Genomic DNA, 21,519 nt, shown 5'->3' on the forward strand with positions numbered 1-21,519 from the left:
CAGGTCTGGGCTGAAAGCGAGGGGACGTGGGGGGCTGTGGACTGACTAGAGCATTCTGAAGCTAAAGCAAGTCTTCCGTGGCTGGCTTCCCCAAGAGCGACCCCAAGTCTGTGGTTCCTCATGCTCCTCTGAAACAGGTCGTGTACTTGGGACAGGATCCGTCCATGTAGTTAGCAGCGTTTGAGAGGATAATTGGGAGCAGATTTCCTGCAGAAGTTGTACATCTGCTCTGCCAGGCTGTTTGTACCTTCCTGTCTGTGTCTGCGCAGAACCCTGACCAGAAATGGCACTGTCCTCTTTATCTTCCCTACACTTTTCCTCTCATTCATCTCAAGATCCTTGTTATTCTATGTGGATTCCCAGCATGGACATCACTTGGGAGCAGTGCAGGGACTCGGGCCCACCCAGGACCTTATGAATTACGATCTGCTTTGTAACGAGATCTTCAAGTGATTCATATGCCCCTGAAAGTGTGTAAAGCACCGTGGATAACTCCTCCTTCTCCTTCAGCATTCAGCTCAGGACCACGTCCTCCAGAGACCCTCCCTGACCTCCCACCCAACACCCAACCTGTTGCAGGGAAAGTTCGAGAGCCGGGCACAGCGCCAGCAGCGGGTGCACACGCCACCTCCATGAGCGTTTATAGTCCGTGAGTCTTTCTCTTCCACTGGCTCTGCGCTCTGCTGCAGTCCATTGAGTGTTCATCTTGGCATCTCCACGAGTAGCATCATATCGGCTCCACTAAGGCAGTGGACGCATCAACTTTGGGAACTCTCACCCTGCCCTCGAGCCCCTCCTGGAGCTGCCCTGGGAGCCCCTGTTGTAGGAGCGCCTAAGAGGTGAGACCCTCTGATCCCCAGGGCCTTCATGGATGGTCGAAACCTCATGGACGTCCAAATGGACATGACTACTCCCCTCTCTATTCCTTCGAAAAAAGCTTTTCACTCAGTGTACTACATCCACACACAGCTGATTTTTTTTCCGGATTTCCCTGCAAAGATTTTACTATGATTTTCTTAAAGTACCGCAGATAATATACGTGTGATCATAAAAGTTCTGAGTCCTCCTTCATTCCTCTTCTCAGACCCCACAACAGTCAAACACAGCCCCATCAGTCCTGCTCCTCCACCTCTGTGATGACCACCCCAGTGCCAGCCCCAGGGCTCCCTGCAGACCCCTGTGAGGCCCCTCACCAAAACGCTGCCCCCTCTTCCCCCACCCCACATTCCACTGTCTCGAAGCCACAGAGATCTATGTAGATAGCACATCACAGTATACCCCCATCCACCCTCTGTCTCCCCTCCAGGTCTACACCCTTCCCTGGTGTCACTCCCCTGCACTACAGAGACATCTATGCAGTGGGCCCTGCTCCCTGCCCACCTTCCCTCCCCCTCATCTCAGTCCTATTTCCGCTGCCCCAGAAGCCACCTCTCAGGTCTCTATACTTCCTGTTCTGTCTGCCTGGAACATTCTGCCCATGACCTCCCAGGCTAATTCCTATTACCTTTCATCTCAGCATAAATGTCACCCACTGAGTATTAGCCTGTCACTGCCCTTACCATCCCCCTATAGGAATCGTCTGTAGAGCACGTATTTCCCTCCTTCGTCTCTTGCTCTTTATGATCTAACCTTGCCCCTCAGTAGAATGTAAGCTCTGGGGCCCCCAGTCCTCATCGGGCTGTTTTCTTTCATGCATCGCTGCATCCCCAACACCTGGAACAGCGCAGAAGACATCACAGAAGCTCCAAGTGTAACAATGAATGGATGGGAAGGAAGGCAATAACACCCTCGCACTTCGGATTCAGCAGAGTCCAGTGTGCTGGTCACTCTCCAGATTCCTTCGGGGCCCCTCTCTGGCCGGCTCTGTGCCCGGGCTGACTCCTCTGCCTGCACTGCCCAGGTCTCTGGGAGGCTCCTAGGCTTCAGCAGGAGGTGGGACGACAGGAGGACAGAGGGCAGGGGCAGTTTTCCCTGTTCCCCTGACAGCCCCTCATGGGCCCAGAGGACACCACTTCCCCTCCTCCCTCCAGCCCAGGGCTGGGAACAGCTTCCCTCTCGCTGGCCCCTGGGAGCCCCACATCCCTGGCCCTTCCCTCCCCTCTGTCTCAGCTCCGGAAATGGCTGCATCTCAGTCTCTTCATCTGCACCATTGGGGTGAAGTGTTTGTAGTGGGAATTTTGTCGGCTACATCAGGCACCTCTCCTTTTCTGTGTGCAGGACTTAGGATTCTTTTGTGTACATCACGGTGGATTGCATGATCTTTTTCTTTTATTTATTTTAAATAATTTTTCAAAATTGAATCTCTTAATTTTACATTTTCCTTAGGTACTGAAATAACAAACTATTCTACATCTGTACTGTAGTTTGTGCATGTCTGTGTGTGTGGGTGTGGGTGCATATGTGATTGCCACCAAGGGAAAACTGCATAAAATGGACTACAAAACATTGAAAAATGTTTTGGCAAGAAACACTATCTTAAACAATACAACAAAGATTTAAAAAATTACAGAACAAAAAACAGAGTGCAAATTATCTAAAATTACCCTCTAAATTAATCTATAAATTTAGGAATAAAGCAAAACATTATGAAATGTGAACGGGAGTATGTTGAAGTCTTTTTTTTTTCCCACTTTTCCATTGGTTTTTACTAACAATCTAATTCATTCAGGCAAATATTGTCACTTCGCAGATTCCTAATAAGGGCTCAGGGCACACAGAAACAGTCTTTATTGTTTTCTACATCTCTATGTCCTACTCTAATGATGGCTTAATGAATAGTGACCTTTCATTTAAATCTAAACTCAATCCTTATACTGTCTTATTCTAGAGGGTCCAAGGACAGAGAATGCAATTGATAAGCAATGTATTAAATGAAACTTTATTTAAAAAAATATCTTACACATTAGAATGCTTTATCTACTTGAATAAGAATAATTAAGTAAGTAATAGGAGCTAAATTAAAAACAGAAAAAAATCAAAATTCCTTTGAAAAGAGAACACCCGTGCAGATGTCCTGCTGTGGCTGGGGTGCTGAAGGCCCAGCTGCTGTGGATGCTGAGTCAAATCTGCAGGTGACCCCAGGCCCCTGAGGCCTCATGGCAGGGCCATCCTCCTTCCTGGGGGGGTCCTACCGGCCCAGGGGATCCCCCACACTTCTGGGCCTCTGGGGACCGTGGGAGGAGCAGCTGGAGGAAAACTGCCTCTTGGCAAAGGCTGGAACGAGGCCTCCAACATGGCCAGCCTTTGCCTGTTGTGCTCGTTTTCTCTTCTTAGCTCCTCGAGCTTTCTCTCCGCCAACAAGGCTGCCCTCCCGCTTTCTTTGGCTCTTTGCATCTGGAAGAGGTTCTCCTTGTGATAGTAGGAAGTGCACGTCTTCACTTCTTGGGCCAGGTCTTCAGCCATCTTCTTGTAGAGGTTGCGAAGCTGGTACGTGGAGTTCATCTCCCAGCACACGTTGAGGAGCTTCTTGTTCAACTCGGAGCAGACCCTTTCCTCCTCAAAGAATTTTCTGTAAAGCGGCCCAACTTCTTCATCATGTAGCTCATGCAGAATTTGAAGTTTGAGCTTCAGCTGCTGAATCTCACCTTCAAGCTTGGTGTTTTCGTGCTGCAAAGTTGCTTCCTCGGTTTGGAGGGAGAGGATTTCTCCTGGAAGCTCTTCCTCAATTTGCTTTTGTTGCTGCAACCATCTGGCTCTTTCCTGATGTTCCTCTTCATCAGTTGCTCTGGAGACTTTAACAAGCAGGCTCTTCAAAGCCTTTTCCAGAAGGTCGACAGTGTCCTGAAGTGCTGATGTGCTCAGGATTGTATTCATCGCTGCCAAGCACAAGGTTCGTAACGGGAGAGGACTGGCCTCCACCTGAGGGCACTGAAGGGCTTCCACGGCTCGGTTCTCAGGTCCGGTATTCTCCCCACATTCTCCACTGACTTCAGCGCGGGCAGAACACCTTTCGCCTGGAGACTTCCCTCTCGTGAAAGTGTGTCCTGTCTTGACTATCAAAGCCACCACCACAGTACATACCAGGATCTCCCAGGGGAATGCAGGGAGACCTGGACCCTGGCTCAAGCTGTCCGAAATCACCAGCAGAGCACCCCACAGGTGCCCCAAGATCAGCTGGAAAGCGGACGCGTTGGCAGGCAGCAGGCCCTCCATGGCTGGGGAGAGCTCCGCAGCTGTGCCTCTGAGTGCCAGTGCCCTGTGGGCCACAACTGACCGCTCGGAACCCTGAGGAGTGTTCCATCTCCAAAGTAAACAGGTGGCTGGAACCAGGGTGTGTCAGTTGGTTGGGGGAGGGGAGGCCAGCCAGGGTCTAGGAAACAGACCCCTAAGTGAGCTCTGAAAGTGGAAGGGGTCTCACTTCTCCAGGCACTGGGGGAGGTGGACAGGGCTGATGGCAGCCTGGCTCTGCCAGTCTAGGCCCACCTGGCCCTACAGCACACCTAGGGGACAAAGCAGGGCCAGGCCACGTCCCTTTCTGTGCACAAGAGCAAGTGATGGGGGCCATCCCTGGGTGAGGCCCACTCTCCTCCTGTTTTCAAGTTTCCTTCTGTGCAGGGACGCCTGGGACTGCCCACACAGCTCCCCAATCTTCCTAGTCTGAGGCTCCCTCTGTCCTTCTGGTTGCTCACTGGGGACAAGCAAGGGCAAAGACTGAAGGGTGTCCCTAAAGGTATGAACTAAGAGACCAGGATTCCAATCCAAACAACTCAAGAGTCATCAATATGAACTGGCAATCTTAACATTTTATGGATTTTGGTTGAGACAATATGTCCTCATTCAATCCAAGTGTTCCTGGGTGGAAGTGACTCTCCTGGGGTGACACAGTGACCAGGGCTCCTTTCCTCATGTGGCCCTGCCATCTTCAGTATAAGCTTCCCAAGGTGGCCCTGAGGAGGGTCCAGTCCACCAAATTGTCTTCAGAGGTGGGCCTCTGGGGATGGCGTTTTTACACATATTATCAAAAAGAACTCAACAAACACTTTTTGAGAAACTCTGACATTCTAATATGATGATGGGAACATCAATAGTCTCTTGCCCTGTTAGGCTTCATGTTTGGTAAGCAAGAAAGGCACAAGCAAATAATTTTAAAATAACACAGTACTCATTAAGACACAGGTATGCTCTGGGGGCTGGAAAAGCACTTGGTCCATACTAGAGGCCAGGGGAAACATCCTAGAGCCATTAGCTCCTGAGCTAAATCCTACAACGCCAGAAGAAATTAGGCTGGGGATAAAGGCTAGAAGGGATTCCTTCGAAGGAAAAGCAAGCATAAAGACAAAAGAAATTAAATAGCACTGGGTGGATGAGAACTTCAAGCCATTCTGCGTCATCACAGTGTAAAGAGAAAAGAACAAAACAGTAGAAAACGAAGTCAGAGATGCAGACAGGAGTCAAGCCACAGTGTGTCTTCAACTTGGACACAGCAACTGGGTCTGTCTTACACACATAAAACTTCTCCCGATTATCACCTATTATCTGTGTGAAGTAGAAGTATTCCAGGCTTAGCCGACATAAGATCATTTGTAGAGCAAAAATACTAAGATTATCCTGAAAACTTGACATCAACCAACATTAAACAGTATTTAATGCCAATTAATAGCTATAAACATCTATGTGAATGGGTTCTTCCTGGTTATTTCCTAACTTTGAGAAAGTCTATAAACAAAATCAGAAATTCTCTTCCAATACAAGTTAGTAATCAAACTTCTCTAATTGAGAATGCATAAAAATAAATACCTACATTTTATAGAATACAGTTACACCACAATGAGATATGGAGGTAACTGAATGTATTTTGAAAAACTCAGTGCTATATAAGCACAAAGTATTCATGTTATGAATAAAAATTAGTCCATAAAATTTTCCATATGGACCTGTGTGTGCGCATGTATGTGTGCTTATTTTGGGGAGGGGCAGGGATTGAAAGAAGGGAAATTCTACTAAATGGTAAAGCTATCAGTAATTAAAAATACTACTTTATCTTCAAAAATAATACTAAGCCTCTACCAACACTTAAAATCCATAAAACAAATGATTTTGCCCATTTAAAATTCTAGAAATTTTTGTTTCTTTAATGAGTAACACTGTAGCTGTTCCATATTTCAAAACAATGAATACTCCATGAGGTGCTCTATGAAAGGATATACCAATGAAATACAATCTGGAAAAAAATATAATGCAGCTAATTAAAACATGCTCCTTTCAAATACACTAAGAAGAACCAAGGTTAAAGTAGTCTTTTCTTTTGTCCTTTACCTCTGCTTCAACAAAATTAATATATCCCCAAGGAAAATTTTTCATTACATTCCTGTCAAAATATTAAGAAAGAAGTAAACTTACTCGCATCTGCTTGGCTTCCCACACTGATGTATCTATCACTGCCAGGAAGCACGGTTTGGTAGTAAGTTGTCTCCTCCTGCTGAGGGGTCTTGGCATTCTTCGCAGTGAGGAAAGCCACTGCCAACTCCAAGTTTCCATTGCTATCTTTCAAAGATCCAGAACAGAACATCAAATATTTTGGAATAACTCTGTACATTCTCACATGATTTATGTAAGCTTTTCCATAACAACTAATTCTCAAAGCAAAAATCATTTTCAGATTCAAAATCATTCTGTGTGATTCTGATTTTATAGTATAAATTCATCATAAACAAAGAACACCATATCAATGGTAATTCCTTTCTCTATTAATTAAAACTACTAATATAACGTAAAAATCAACTCTATAACTAATTTCTCAGTTTTCCATTACTTTCATATCTGCTTAACAAAAGCCAATCACAAACTTGTACTTCTAAACAAATGAACAAACTAAAACATGTTTTCTGGAACTTGCCATACACAAGGATGAAAAATGAATATTTAAAACAGTGCTTCTGCAAATAAGAACAAAAAAAGGTATTCCCTTTAAAATGGGTGCTGAACACATACCTAAAGGCAAACTTAACAAGGAAATGTCAAAGACTTATAGGAAGAAAAGAGCAAAATGTCCTGAAGCTTGACAGTATGGAGAAACACAAAGAACTCCTAGACAGAAATACTCAATACTGTCAAGATAACAATCCTGCCCAAATTAAATATAAATTTTATGTAGTTCTCATCAAAAGCATACCTGGACAAAATTCTAAAGTTAATTTAGAAGGAAGTAGCTGCTAAAAAACTAAGAATTTTTGAAACAGTAAAATAATAAGAGACCTGCCCAGTTATATCTCTATATTTTCTGTCCAGTTAACAATAAATATAACACTAGCTCTATGACAGCTAGTTGAAACAACATTAGGAAATCCAGGTATTAATAATGAAGTTATCTCTGTGACACAAGGCCAGAACACATTAAGACTGTGTAGGCCTTAAGAATTTTAGGATACGAGAGGAGTGTAATAGGAAGCCAGTCGAGGGTTCTGCCTAGAAATGACCTGGTATGACTTACATTTTAAAAGGATCATTCTGGCTGTGTGTTGAGACTATAGGAGAGAAAGGGCAGAGAGTCTATTATTTGCTATCATCTTAAATGTAGCGGGTGATAGAAGGAGAAAGATTAGAATGATTCCAAGATTTGAGGAGTGAACAACTAGAAGAATGAAGTCCCCAACCCACCTCGACTCCAACTCTAGGAGCTGCTGAAGAGATAAAGTAAGAGTACAGTTGGAAAAGCACCACTGCTTTCACCTTTGTTAGGTGTCACAACCACTGTAAGATTCTCAAATGACTCATCCAAAATACAGGTATAACATATCCCATAGTTAGATAAGTAAACTATAGTAAAACAACTTGCAATAACAATGGCTAAGATTTACTGAGCAGTAATATGTGCCAAAACATGTGCCAAGTACTCTTCACAGACTACCTCATATAATAATTAGCTGACTACAACAGGGACTTACACAACGCGAAGGTCACTTACTTGGCGAAGCTAAAAATAGATGCTCAAAATAAATAAAAGTGCTGAAATCAATCAACGACATGTGGTTCCCAAAAGTAGACTCCATATCAGTATTTTACTGAGAGACTCAACTCATTAATAAACCTCTTACAAATTTATACCGGGCAACAGTTAAGGTTTAAGTACACTGTTTTCACTTCCAGCTACCGAGAACTGAAATGAAAGTTAAAAAAAAAAACTAAGGTCACACAGCCTACCTCAAAGGAAATGTGGACAAGAAGTAATTGGATTAATTCTTTACATTTATTTAATTAAACATATTCTACATGTTTCCCAAGTCAAGAAAAAGAAAAGTGCCCTGACAAGGTACCGACTGTAGTGTCACACTCACTGACACAGAATGGAAAAAGTACATTCTGAAAATAGACATGATTTAGTCATATTTATCACAATAAAGAAAGGACTAGTGGGGCCGGTCGAGTGGTTGAGTTCGCGTGCTCCACTTTGGCAGCCCAGGGTTTTGCTGGTTCGGATCCTGGGCGCAGACATGACACCGCTCATCAAGCCATGCTGAGGCAGCATCCCACATGCCACAACTAGATGGACCCACAACTAAAAATACACAACTATGTACCGGGGGGCTTTGGGGAGAAAAAGGAAAAATAAAATCTTTAAAAAAAAAAAAGAAAGGACTGGCAATCATCTAAACATCATCATATAAACTGACATACAACACATTTGTTTCCTCCCTAAATGCTTACAGTGGCTTCATAAACCCTGCATTAATGCTCTAAACAGTACTGCTTCATCACTGTCCTGATGAGGCCAAAACGAAGCAAAGCCTCTAGTGAAAGCAGAAATTAAGTGTGATGCTCTGGGATCAGGCCGCTTGGTTTCTATTTCAAACTCCTCCACATACCAGCTGTGTGATCTTGATCAAGTCACTTTAACCTCTGTTTCCTTATCTTTTAAAAAGGGATGAAAATAATACCCCATGGAGTTATTAGGAATAGCACCTAGTACTGTAAGTGCTTACTAAGTGCTTGTTGTTATCACTACTATTATGAGGATTATGATTACACTCACCTAAAAGATAAATTGCTTCCAGACACAAATGAAGAACTTTTGTGTCAACATCAAAAATTACATAATTTTGTCTCATGGAGCAAATTCCAAAGGATTGAAGCTGTGTGCATGCCTACAGTGGCAAAAAGGCTCTCACTGCTAGCCTTTGTAGCTATATATATATATAGTTCTTGAACATCTTTCACTCGCTTGATCTTTTCCATGTGCATACCCACGTGATTTAACTCATGTGAGTGCCTCTGTGTGGAAATGAGGGTACTTCATAAGATACAACAAAATGATGCATCTTATCTGTTGCATATACTCAAAAGTTTGATGTTGAATGTTCTTAAGGTAAATTACTTGAATGTTAGCCAGTTTCTATTTCTCCTTCTTGGAAGGAAAAAATGTAAGCTTTTGACTCTCTATTAATTTTCTATTTCTCCCTCCTCCTCCTCTCTCTACTCTCCCGCACCCTCTGCCCCTATTTAAACTCTAAAATCATGGTTCTTGAGTAAAACCAGCCATTAGCATTTGGATTCACATCCCCCTATTTTGCATGAAAAGTGTTTCCTATGGAGAGAAGTCATCTGTCACTCCAAGGTATCTTGGAACATTAGGTTGCTGAAAGCTAACATGCTCAAAATTGCAGTATATGTTAGCTAAGGCTCTTACTTTATACAAGTTCTTTCCTATATCTCTACTACTACCACACAGTATAACTAAAAAACTCAACTTTCAAATATGGCAGGCAGTAGAGATGAGGGTGTAACACAACTGTAGGTCATAAAACAGAGGCCATACCTTCCAAGCTTGCTGTAGTATCTGGGCATCGTTGATCCCAGTAATTTCTCTCAACTGATTCAAAAATGTCTGCTGGTGCTAGAAGAGAGGAAAAACCAAAATCATTACACTCTGAAATCTGAAAATATACAAGGACAAGAAAATAAATGACCTTTGGGCAAACAAACAGAAAACAAAATAAACTAGAGTAAAAAAGAAAAACAAAATCAGGGGCAGGCCTGGTGGCACAGCAGTTCAGTTCCTACACTCTGCTTTGGCGGCCCGGGGTTTACTGGCTTGGATCCCATGTGCAGACATAGCACTACTTGTCAAGCCATGCTGTGGTAGGCGTCCCGCATATAAAGTGGAGGAAGATGGGCACAGATGTTAGCTCAGGGCCAGTCTTCCTCAGCAAAAAGAGGATTGGGAGCAGATGTCAGCTCAGGGCTAATCTTCTTCAAAAAGAAAAAACAAACAAACTTGAGAGAGACTGAACAAATTTCATTCTTTTAGGAAGAAGGGACCATGCTGTGGGGAGCCCTTATTCCATTTTCATGTTTCCAAAAGGGAACTTCTACATTACTTCCCAAGAAGAAGTCTTACTGAATTAACAATTTCTGGTCCATTCTTCACCACCTCATTTATGCCACCCAACAAGAAAAGGAGTGGTTAGCACGAGGCTAACCCTGAGAAACTAAGGAAACAAGTATCCATTGGCTTACTTTAACTAGGGCATGGGACCAGTGATGGAGATCGAGGCAGCTCTGGTAATCTCTCCCTGTCCCTATGGACAGCCAGCATCCAGGCCCCTGGGATATGTGAAAAAGACACGCTTTTGGCAGGCCATGCACTAGGTGAGTATATTATATCACTGGCATCCTACGATCTGTCTGAGGAAAAAGAGGACCATCTCATCCTCCCATCCGTCATAAAAGATCCTAAACAGAATTGATCATTTGCCCCCATTTGCTTCAGATCTGTTTACAGTCTACTGGTCTATGTACCATATAATCTATTACACTCTATTGGGGGGATAGCATCCCACTACCAAACCCTTCCCTGAACTTCCCTAATTAAGAACCATGTTCCTCCCTACATCTCTGTATTTCTCAAAACAAATTCCCAAAAACTGTAAGACAGCACCACGACATAATGCAAGCTCAAGGGATATGATCTGGAAGACAAGTCGTCACTAGAATGAAAGGATCTGCAGAAATCTTTCTTGAAAATGTTTTACAGTCATCTCAGTAAGAATTTTATGGGGTGAAAGTTTAATGAGAAACAGTATAGTTACACAGTTTCAAATTCTTCCTACAAATTATAAAGGGAGAAAAAGTAAATTTATACTGAAGAAATCTAACAGATACCAACTCAACCAAGTGATCAGAGCTAATATTACCAATAACGGGACTGACAGCGTGTGCCTCTTGATATATGATATGATACAATACACCAAGAAGACAATATCACCCGTGGTTTTCCTGCCAAAAACCATAACCTGAATCGAATCTTGAGGAAGTATCAGACATCCAAACTGAGGAACATTTCGCAAAATAATTATTGTGTTATCTTCAAAATGTCTATATCATGAAGACAAAGGACAAGTTTCCAGATTAAAGGGGACCAAAAAGGCATGGTAACCAAATGTACTGCAGGAGACCACATTACATCTCAAACTAAACGCAATACAGGATATTATTCGGACAACTGGAGAAAGACGAATGTGGACTGCTTAGTAATGATATTTTATTAATATTAAATTCCTGAATTTGATAATGCACTACAGTTATTTAAGAAAATATCTTTTTTCTTAGGAAATACACCCTGAAGTATTTCAGGGGGTAAAGGGACATGATGTCTGCAACTTACTCTCAAATGGTTCAGGAAAAAAGTTATGGGAAGTTCTCTGTACTAATTTCACAACTTTAAATTTGAAATTACTTCAAAATATAAAGTTTTAAAATGTTATGCATACAGATTTGTTGATGTCAGGATTGTAAAATGTGCGTTTCAAAACATGCTTGACAATTTAAACATGCATAATGTATATACATTCAGAAGTGAAGGGTCCAAAAGAAATTACAAAATGAAATGAAAAAAATAAATAAATAAAAGCAATTTGAAAGTCAGGTTTGAGAGAACGTAGTCGAGATATCTTTTACAAAAGCCACACATATAAGTTACAAATTATATTCAGCTACATGTAACAGAGTCCCATCTAAATAGTAGCTTCAACATACTGCAGTGTCTTTTCCTAATATAATTAGACTGGAGGTGGGCAGTCCAGATCTGATAAGGACAGCCCACAAGATATCAAAGATCTAAGCTCCTTCTGTCTTCCCACTAAACATTCCTATATATGACATTCAGCAAGTGTCTGTCACTCCATGTCTCCTCCTCCAGCATCCTGTCCAAGTTCTAGGTAGGACAAAGGGAAGGGCAAAGGACAAAAGGTGTCTGCCAAATGATTCTGCCTTCTTTATCAAGCCCTTTCTGGCGACTTCCACTTAATGCCTCACTGAACAGAACAAAGCCTCCTGGCCACTCATAAGTGCAAAAGCGGTTGGGAAATGTATTTTTCAGCAACGCAAAAAGCCACTCTGAAGATGAAATCAAGGCTCTGTTTGTTAGGGAAAAGAAAGAACGTATATTGCATAGGCATTGGCACTATCTGCCATGCCATCAATGAATTTTCATTTCCATAAAAATCTTATTAAAGAGTTGAGATAACCAAGACTATCTAACAATAAAATAGATAATAAAGTACATAAACAAGGTCATATAAATGCCAAGAAGAATCAAAATAGTTGAATAAAAGAACCAAATTGCCAAATTTCCAGGGCTGAAATACAAGAAAAATAAAATTCTTTTTAAACTTGTCAACTTTTCTACTTTCTTTTAAAAAGTTAACAATAACTAAGCAACAGAACCATGACTAAGTTACATAATACCCAACATTACAAATTAAAGATGTATAAAAATTTTACAGAAATTCTCCTTATCTAATTCAAGGCTTTATTTTAGTGAACATAAAATACTTGAAAGATTTTATAAGCCTGTTTGCAATTTCACCACCACCAGCACTCCAAACTCCATCCTTTACACAGACCATTATTTTCCTCAACTGCGAATTATTCAATCGTGCATCGGGAAAGACTATTGAATACCCCAAAGAAACTACTCATTTGTACAAACGTCGCTGGCTATTATTTATAAGGCTAGAAAAATGAAAAAAGATGCAAATGTCCTTCCACTAAGGAAGACATTCTAAACTTTAATGTACAGAAGAATGACCTGATGAGTTTTCTAATAATGATGATTCCCCGGCCCCACCCCAGAGACTGTGATTCCAGGAGGGTGTGAGTTAAGGCTAATAAATCTGTATTTTTAATAAGCATCTCAAAAGATTTTGATACAGATGGACAAATCCAAACAACTGTATATTTTTAAGTAGTGAATCTATATAGAAGGTTATCTTTACAAAATCACATTAAGCTGAAGTGGTAGGATACAAAATAGTATACATATACATTAATGACAAGATGAAATGTAAATACAAATGTAAAACCCAGAAAACATTACAGGGCCTGTGTTAGACTCCCAATTCTCCCATCTCTGCTCTCACACCTTTTGCAACTTTTCCCTTTCTCTCACTAGAGATACCATATATTTCCTTGCTGCATTGAGGAGCTTGACCATGTGACACACTTTGACCAATGACATAATAGCAGACAGCATGCAAGCAAACATGAAATGTGCTTACATGGTTGGGCTTGCCCTCTTCATCTTCTTCCTTAAGAAGAACACGACCTGGGAAGCCCACTTGCCCCAGAAGAATGAGGCGCTTGTAGAGAAAAGCCACTCCAATCAACCCACAAATCTGTGAACGTGATGATAATATTTTGGTATGTCACCAACTTTTGGAGTGAGCTCTTATGATGTTAGTTGACCGATACAGAGTGCAATAAGAACACTGAGTATTTTATCAAGAAAAGCAACATCTTTGAAATTTTGTTATGGTTTGGTAGTTTACCATCTTTCACGATTAAGTCAGCTAAAACCTAGGAAAAAAAATAATCCAGATGTATCTCTAGCATAGTTTTATGACCGCATGAATTTTGACTGAAAATGAAACAATGAAGAGAAAAGGATTAAGGTGCCAAAGAAGGCTGAGCAGGAAGGAGAGAAGGTGAAAGAACTTTCTCAGCTAAGTTACCAAGAAATGGGAGAGAAATCGAAAGAGGTGACCTATGAGAAAAATTCTCAGTTTATGGCAGAAAAACCACCTCATTTGTAAGGTTTTCCCCTTTGTTATTGGCATCTTACAGCTGTGCTTTTCCTGTCTTTGAAAACCTGCACCTTCATTTCCCGTAATCATATGTTTTTATTGCTGTTATTTCTGTTGTGATTAAGACCCTGGTCTTTCTTTCAAGGTTTGCATTTTCCTATTTACCAAACTTCTGGTCTGTGATACACCCTGATCCTCAACTGAAAATGTCTTGCATATGATTCTCTCCTCCTTGACTAGCAATTTGGGATCCAAGGTGGATCCAACCCACTTGCATGTCTAGAGCTCCTCTTCTGAGCTCTGAGGTCTTCCTTGTACAGATTTCATATCTAATAAGCATAAGGAGGTGGGTGCAACATAGTCACACTTGTTAAAAAGAAGGCAGCAGGGGCCAGCCTTGTGGCCGAATGGTTAATTTCACTTGCTCTGCTTCAGCGGCCTCGGGTTCGCAGCTTCAGATTCTGGGCACGGACTTAGCATGGCTCATCAAGCCATGTTGTGGCAGCAACCCACACAGAAGAGCTCGAGTCACTTACAACTAGGATATACAACTGTGTACTACTGGGGCTTTGGGGAAAAAATGAAAGTTGGCAACAGATGTCAGCTCAGGGCCAATCTTCCTAAATAAATAAATAAGGAGACAGCAGGGCCAAAATGGAGTCACTAATGTTAAGGCCCCACAGTCAGAAAACCAAGACTTAATACCTAACCTAATTTGCAGTTTCAACTCCCCAGGAATGTAACCTTGGACCAGTCAACACAGAATTTCCTGGTCAGCCCTAGTGGGTTATCCACTGACAGACCACTTCCATTCCCCTTAGGAGGGCAACCTTGCCTAAAACAATGCATTCTTTGGTAATAATTGCCTTTTGTCCCCTCCCTCTCTGCCTTTAAAATCATTTCTTTTCCAACTCTATGGAGCTCCTTTCTATTTGGTAGACAGGATGCTGCCTGATTCATGAATCGTTCAATAAAGCCAATTTGCTCTTTCAAATTTACTCAGTTGAATTTTTTGTTGTTTAGAAGATTTGGTGGCAGCAGCAGAACTAAAGGAGACTTCCAGTGGCATGCAGGGACAACAAGAAACACAGGCATGGTAGTTGCAAACCCGTTTTTGAGTTCACTGTCTTTCTCACCATTTCCAAGGGCTGTGGGTAAGTTCCCTCTGGGTTCTGAGCTCGGCTCTCTTTGCACTGAGCTCCCAATCTAACTGGCTTTCCAGTTAGTTCCCCATTTGTCTACAATCACTAGTTCCACGTTGGGAGCTGCTAGCAGTTTGGACCACAATGCCCTATTTGATTGGAAACTCTAGCCCTTGGTTATGTTTCCAGATTCCGTGTTGGGAACTGCTGGTGGTTTAGTCTGCAGTTCCCCATTTGGTTGGGATCCTTCCCCAGATTCCACGGTGGGAACTGCTAGCAGCAAGTGCACTTCCCCATTTTTTTGGAATCAGTCCACAGTCCCCATTTGTTGAGGTCTGTTGGTTCAGTCGTTCCCCAGTCTCAGGTTCCAATGTTGGGAATTGCTGGTTTTGCACACAGGGCCTTTTCTTAGCCAGGAACAGTAACATCTCTTGGTTACTGCCGAAACATTAAGGTGCACCTGTCTGTCTTGTTTCATGTAGACAAAGGCTAACGGGAATCTCTGAAGTCAAAAAATCACAAAAATCATGGGCACAGATCAAGTATTTAAAGGCTGTTAGAGAGTTCATCACCTAACTCAAAGACTCCTGTCAGGACAAGGTGGTCACGGAACAGGTTAGATTGACACCAGGCCACCTGCCAACCTCAAGAAAACTTCCATGCAACGAGGTATACTGTAAAACACACACAATCCTCAACCCAGCAGCACACTCTTTTTACACATTAATTTGGCTCCAAAAAACCCAAAGTCTTAGCTAACGGGATCTTTAAATTCTAAAGAGTCAAGCATGCCACCTTCTGGCACACCTGTTTATTTTATGGCTAAGAACTATGGCCCAATAATAAATTGCTCAATAAAGTCAATTTGACTTTTTAAATCGACTGAGCTGAATTTCTTTTCCTTGTTTTCTTTTTTGAGGAAGATTAGCCCTGAGCTAACATCTACCACCAATCCTCCTGTTTTTTGCTGAGGAAGACTGGCCCTGAGCTAACACCTGCGTCCATCTTCCTCTACTTTATATGTGGGATGCCTGCCACAGCACGGTTTGATGAGCAAGCGGTGTGTAGGTCTGTGCCCAGGATCCAAACCAGCAAACCCCAGGCCGCCGAAGCCGAGCACGTGAACTTAACTGCTGCACCACCAGGCCAGCCCCCTGAGCTGAATTTTTTGTTGTTTAACACACTGCTCAACCAAGAAGGGCAGGCACAATGTTCAAAGAGATTCAGTGGCTTGCAAATACCACAAAAATCAATAAGGAACAAGCCAAGACTACCTACAGACCTTCAGATTCCTTCTTCAAAGTAATTTTTACTACATGATGACAGCCTTAAGTGCCTACTCTGTGGAAAAGACAGTAGTATACACTCCCGGGAGAAGGAGACATCAGTAATTTCAATATAAATTAAAGATCAGAGGGTTTCATTGAAATTCTCTCCTCCCTCAGTTGACCCTACTTAATGTTGGGTCTGTTTTAAATCTGTTTCAGTAAAGACTACAGAATATTTAACATCGGTATAACTTTTTGAAGATCAAAAAAAGGGGATCACTGGTTTAGGCCAAGGAAAAAGATAAGCAATTATGCTCTTGCTGTATGCCAGACTCTGCTTTAAGTGTTCCCAGCATATAATCTCATTTGACACATGCAAATGTGCACATGCACACACCCCCTCTAGGAAGTTCCTCTCATTTTATAGCTAACGGGCTTCAAGAGATGAACAAGTGCAGAGACAGCAATGAAAACGGGGTTTTCAAATCCCACAGCCCATGTCCTTTCCATATTTTCTCTCCTCTACAGTACCTGAGTTTGAAGATTAAAGATGCAGTAAAAAATGTAAGCGGTGGAAAAATCTCCTACCATGTTGATGTAAAACACTTAGATAGCGGTACGAGAAGACTGGCGCACTGCTGACTAGAAGGCAGGAAAGCTTTCTGTGTTAAGGGGTGAATGCCTCATAAGTCAGTCATTGGTTCTTTTAACTGCATTTCCAAATATAAATAAAACTTGGTTTAGCGCAAAAGAAACAAAGTCAAAGTCTCCCTCTTCAGGGGAAAAAAAGGCAACTCTTAGAATGACCTCTAAAAAAACTTCCAAATTCTCTTAGAAAAAAGGAAAAAACCCCAATGAGATAGACAATCCCAAGGCATTCTTAAACTTCGAATCATATACACTAAAGACTAAAGTATTTCCGGCACTGAGTGGTAAGCAGGTCAAAGTTACCTATCAATGAAAGGATTAATAACACCACTGCCTTTAAAGTACATGACCATACGCACATCTGTTTCCACAAATACCTTCTGCGTCTACCTGATAACACTAAACTGCCCTAGTTGGTATTATCTCACCATAACAAGAAATCCCCAAACTTCGTTGACAGATAATTCCTAGTACACGTGTCCTTCGAATAGCTCTTCGTAAGCCCCAAACCTGCCCCTGGCCAGCTAAAAGCTATAAGCAAAAAACAAAAACAAAAAACTTTTATTTCCCGAGGCTTGTCTTTTATTTTTATCTCTCATTTTAAGGAGGACAACGTGATCTTTCATTTCCCTTCACATGTAATATTCCGTGAACTCTCTGAGAATTTTCCTGCAGTACAATCCTTATCATGGCCTAACGGGCTGTCTGCAGGCTGCGGCTCTCTCTAGCCTCACCTTGCACTACTTTCCCATCTTCCTCTTCCCTCTAACTTTTATTCAGGGTCTACAAAATACCACTCTGCTTCCTAATTCAAAGATCTGTGTATATTCAGTTGCCTTCTGTTAAGGTTAGAGGTTCTCCTGGCACTCACCACATTATAATAATATACTACGGTTAATCACCAGATTCTAAGTCCAAAAGGAGCACAGTCTGTCTATTTCACTCATCACTGTAGTCCTGGCAACTAGTACCAGTGCTGGCACGTGGTAGGCACTCAATAAATATTGACTGAATAAATGAACATAGCAGAGTTTACAGAGGGTAAGTGGACTAAGTCAGATCACAGGGCTTGAACTCATCCACAAGAAAGAGGTACTAATTACTGGAGACAGGAACAAGAGGCATACCTAAATCAGGCCCACTTACTAAACAAACTTTCTACACTCTCCTACAGTCTATCTAGAATTTCCCAGAAGGCTTCCTTTCTTAGTTCTGGTCCTGTCAATCCTGCTTGAAGGTGAGTGTACAGGACAATATTATTGAAATTCTCCACTGCAAATACCCCAAAGAGCTATCTCATGAATGGATGGGGTACCTTGTACTTCCTACTGGCACAGAGCCAAGGTTTATCTCAACCTTTTTGGGTTAACAGCACGTCAGTGTTAAAGTAAATTAATCATATATCCCTCTGGGTGTAAAAATCTGAAGATGTGCTCTTTTTTTTATATAAATGAAGCAGGTAGTTTTTGTTTTTTTTTTTAAGATTGGCACCTGAGCTAACAACTGTTGCCAATCTTCTTTTTTTTTTTTTCCTGCTTTGCTTTATCTTCCCAAACCCCCCGTACATAGTTGTATATCTTAGTTGCATGTCCTTCTAGTTGTGGGATGTGGGACGGCGCCTCAACGTGGCCTGACGAGCGGTGCCATGTCCGCGCCCAGGATCTGAACCCTGGGCTGCCACAGCGGAGCACCCAAACTTAACCACTCGGCCACGGAGCCAGCCCCAAGATGTGCTTTTTCATACTTCACTATTTACATTTAGACTTAGAAATGCCAGAATTTCTGAATTTAAAAAACGCTTTCCTACCTTTTTACAGAATCCCAGAGCTACAAACAATCTTTAAGCATTCACATAATCCAAAAAAAAGAAAAAGGAAGAAAAGTAAAGAAATGAGATGCTTTACGGGAAACAGGTAGCAAAGAGCAATGGACATAGTTGGTCCTCAGTAAATGTTTGTTTCCATCCTTCCTCACCTCAGAGTTCATACCCCACCTGCCACCTCAACCCTTCAACCAATCTAACATCCACATAATGTCCATGCCCCTAAGAGAATCCCCATCCCTATTAACTAGTAGACAAAAGAATGCATCATAAGTAGAAACTCTACATGCAAAAAATATTGTTTCACTGCACTATAAGCTAAGTCCATACAGAGGAAAAAAGTTAACCATACATGCAAAGTTCTATCCTAGAACTCTCATTTACTATGTACTTATTAAAAGTATACAAAGCACCAGAGATTTCATTATGTAGGCACAATTGATTGAAATTATTGGCCACTGGTGACTGAACTCACTCTCCAGCCCCTCTCCCCTCCCTGGACTGGGGAACTGGCTGAAAGTTCTAACCCTCTAATCACAGTGGTTGGTTTTTCTGAGGTCCAGCCCCTTTCCTTATCTTGTCCTCCAACCAGAAGTTTTCTCGTTAGCATACAAAAGACAGTAAATTTCAAGAGTTACAGGAGCCTTGTAACAGTGACCAGAAAAAAGGACTAAATAGTACACATTAGTGTACAGTTGGGCAAAATCCTCTAACACAAATCCTGTTTAATAACAAAGTGTTGAATATCTCATGTCATTTATTGAGTATCGTACTGAAAGCGAAACACATAATGGTTTATGGGTTCAGGACTGTTGTAAGTGTTATCAGCCTCGTGATCGCGTGGCTGACTGGGAGCTGTGGCTCGCTGCCGCTGCCCAACGTCACAACAGAGGAGTGTACCACATACCGCTAGCCTGGGAAAAGATCAAAATTCAAAATTCAAAGTACAGTTTCTACTGAATGCATTATCAATTTCACACCAATGAAAGTCGAAAAATCCTAAGTAGAAACATAGTAAGTTGAGGATCATCTGTATCCCACTCTACACTAAACCACACAACCTGTTCAGTTCAACATTCTGCTTGAGAGATACAGCAATAATTACAGCACATTTACAGTAGTCTCCCCTTATCTGTGAGAGATACGTTCCAAGACCCCCAGTGGATGCCTGAAACCACAGACAGTAGCAAATCATATATATACTGGTTTTTTTCTATACATACATACCTATAATAAAGTTTAATTTATAAATTAGGCACAGTAAGAGATTAACAATAATAATAAAATAGAACAATTATAACAATATGGCATAATAAAAGTCACCCAAGATCTTAACAACCTCAGCATAAGATTTTTTTCTTTTCTTGATTAAGTTGAGAACTTTTACCTTTTCACTTAAAGCTTCCCTTTGGCATATCCGAATTGCATCCTCACTACTCTTGCGCTTTGGGGCCATTATTAAGTAAAATCATGGTTACTTGAAAACAAGCACTGTGATACCACGACCATCAATCTGATAACCCACAGCTACTAAGTGACTAGAGGTGGGTAGCATATATGGTGTGGATATGCTGGACAAAGGAATGACTCACATCTCAGGTGAAATGGAGTGAGACTTCATCAGGCTATTCAGAATGATGCACAATTTAAAACATGAATTGTTTATTTCTGGAATTTTCCACTCAATACTTTTGGACCACGGTTGACCGTGGATAACTGAAACAATGGAAAGCAAAACTGCGGATAAAATGGGACTACTATACTGAGGTATAGCAAAAAATAAAAAAAAGTTTTAAACTATGACCAAACCTGAAGGCACATCTGTGAAAACTACAACAAAAAGGCTGAGAACCTCACTCTAAGACAATGGCTGTCAACTGAGTACCAGGGTCACAGACGTAAAGTGGACGACAATGGCAATAAAATCTACTCCCAAACTTTAACAATAACTATTACAAGACTATCCTGATGCACATATATTAATTTCCTTGGCTGAAGTTGGAAGTGCCAAATTAGCTTCTGTAAAACACTACCATTCTGTTAAAATTAAGTTAACCTTATTCTTCCAAATTTTACTAATTTTTTAGTTTTGGTTATATCTAAGTTATTAGTTGGGTTTTGGTCTTGGTGCATAAGAGCTATATAATAAAACATAATAAATTTATGCCTCGTTTACGTTTACGCACACTTCAGTAAAACTATAATGAAAAATACTTTAATTCAAGGGAGAGTCCCTGAGACCTATTTTAAAAAGTCCCAATTCAAGGATAAAAAATATTGTCATCAGGTGGAGCATTAATGAGGAGGAGGAGAAATTTTTCAATACAGTTGCTGGTTCTCCAATCATGAATTTGGACACCTATGCAAACAATATGCCCAAACTTCAAATCCAAGTGGAATAAGACAAATACTGAAGGCAAAACAAGAAAAAGACTAGAGGACAATAAAAGAGAGTATCTTGGGGCCACCAGGTGGCATAGTGGTTAAGTTCAGCACTCTGCTTTGGTGGCCTGCAGTTCAGTGGTTCGAATCCCAAGCAGGGACCTACACCCCATTCATCAAGCCAGGCTGTGGCAGCATTCCACAGACAAAACAGAAGATTGGCACAGACGTTAGCTCAG

The 21,519-nt window shown here is 41.5% G+C and overlaps 1 protein-coding gene across 1 annotated transcript in view; it reads right to left on the reverse strand.

Moving 5' to 3' along the window:
- LOC123282499 (ubiquitin carboxyl-terminal hydrolase 25-like) overlaps positions 1-21,519 on the reverse strand; it is a 91,895-nt gene that overhangs the window by 55,004 nt on the left and 15,372 nt on the right. The window contains exons 2-3 of the mRNA XM_070487755.1: positions 9,752-9,829; positions 6,340-6,483 (exon numbers count right to left, since the gene is read on the reverse strand). The gene's annotated coding sequence lies outside the window, so the exon portion shown is untranslated. The remainder of the gene's footprint in view (positions 1-6,339; positions 6,484-9,751; positions 9,830-21,519) is intronic.

Source organism: Equus asinus, chromosome 17 (assembly GCF_041296235.1).
Source record: "Equus asinus isolate D_3611 breed Donkey chromosome 17, EquAss-T2T_v2, whole genome shotgun sequence".
NCBI lineage: Eukaryota > Metazoa > Chordata > Mammalia > Perissodactyla > Equidae > Equus > Equus asinus.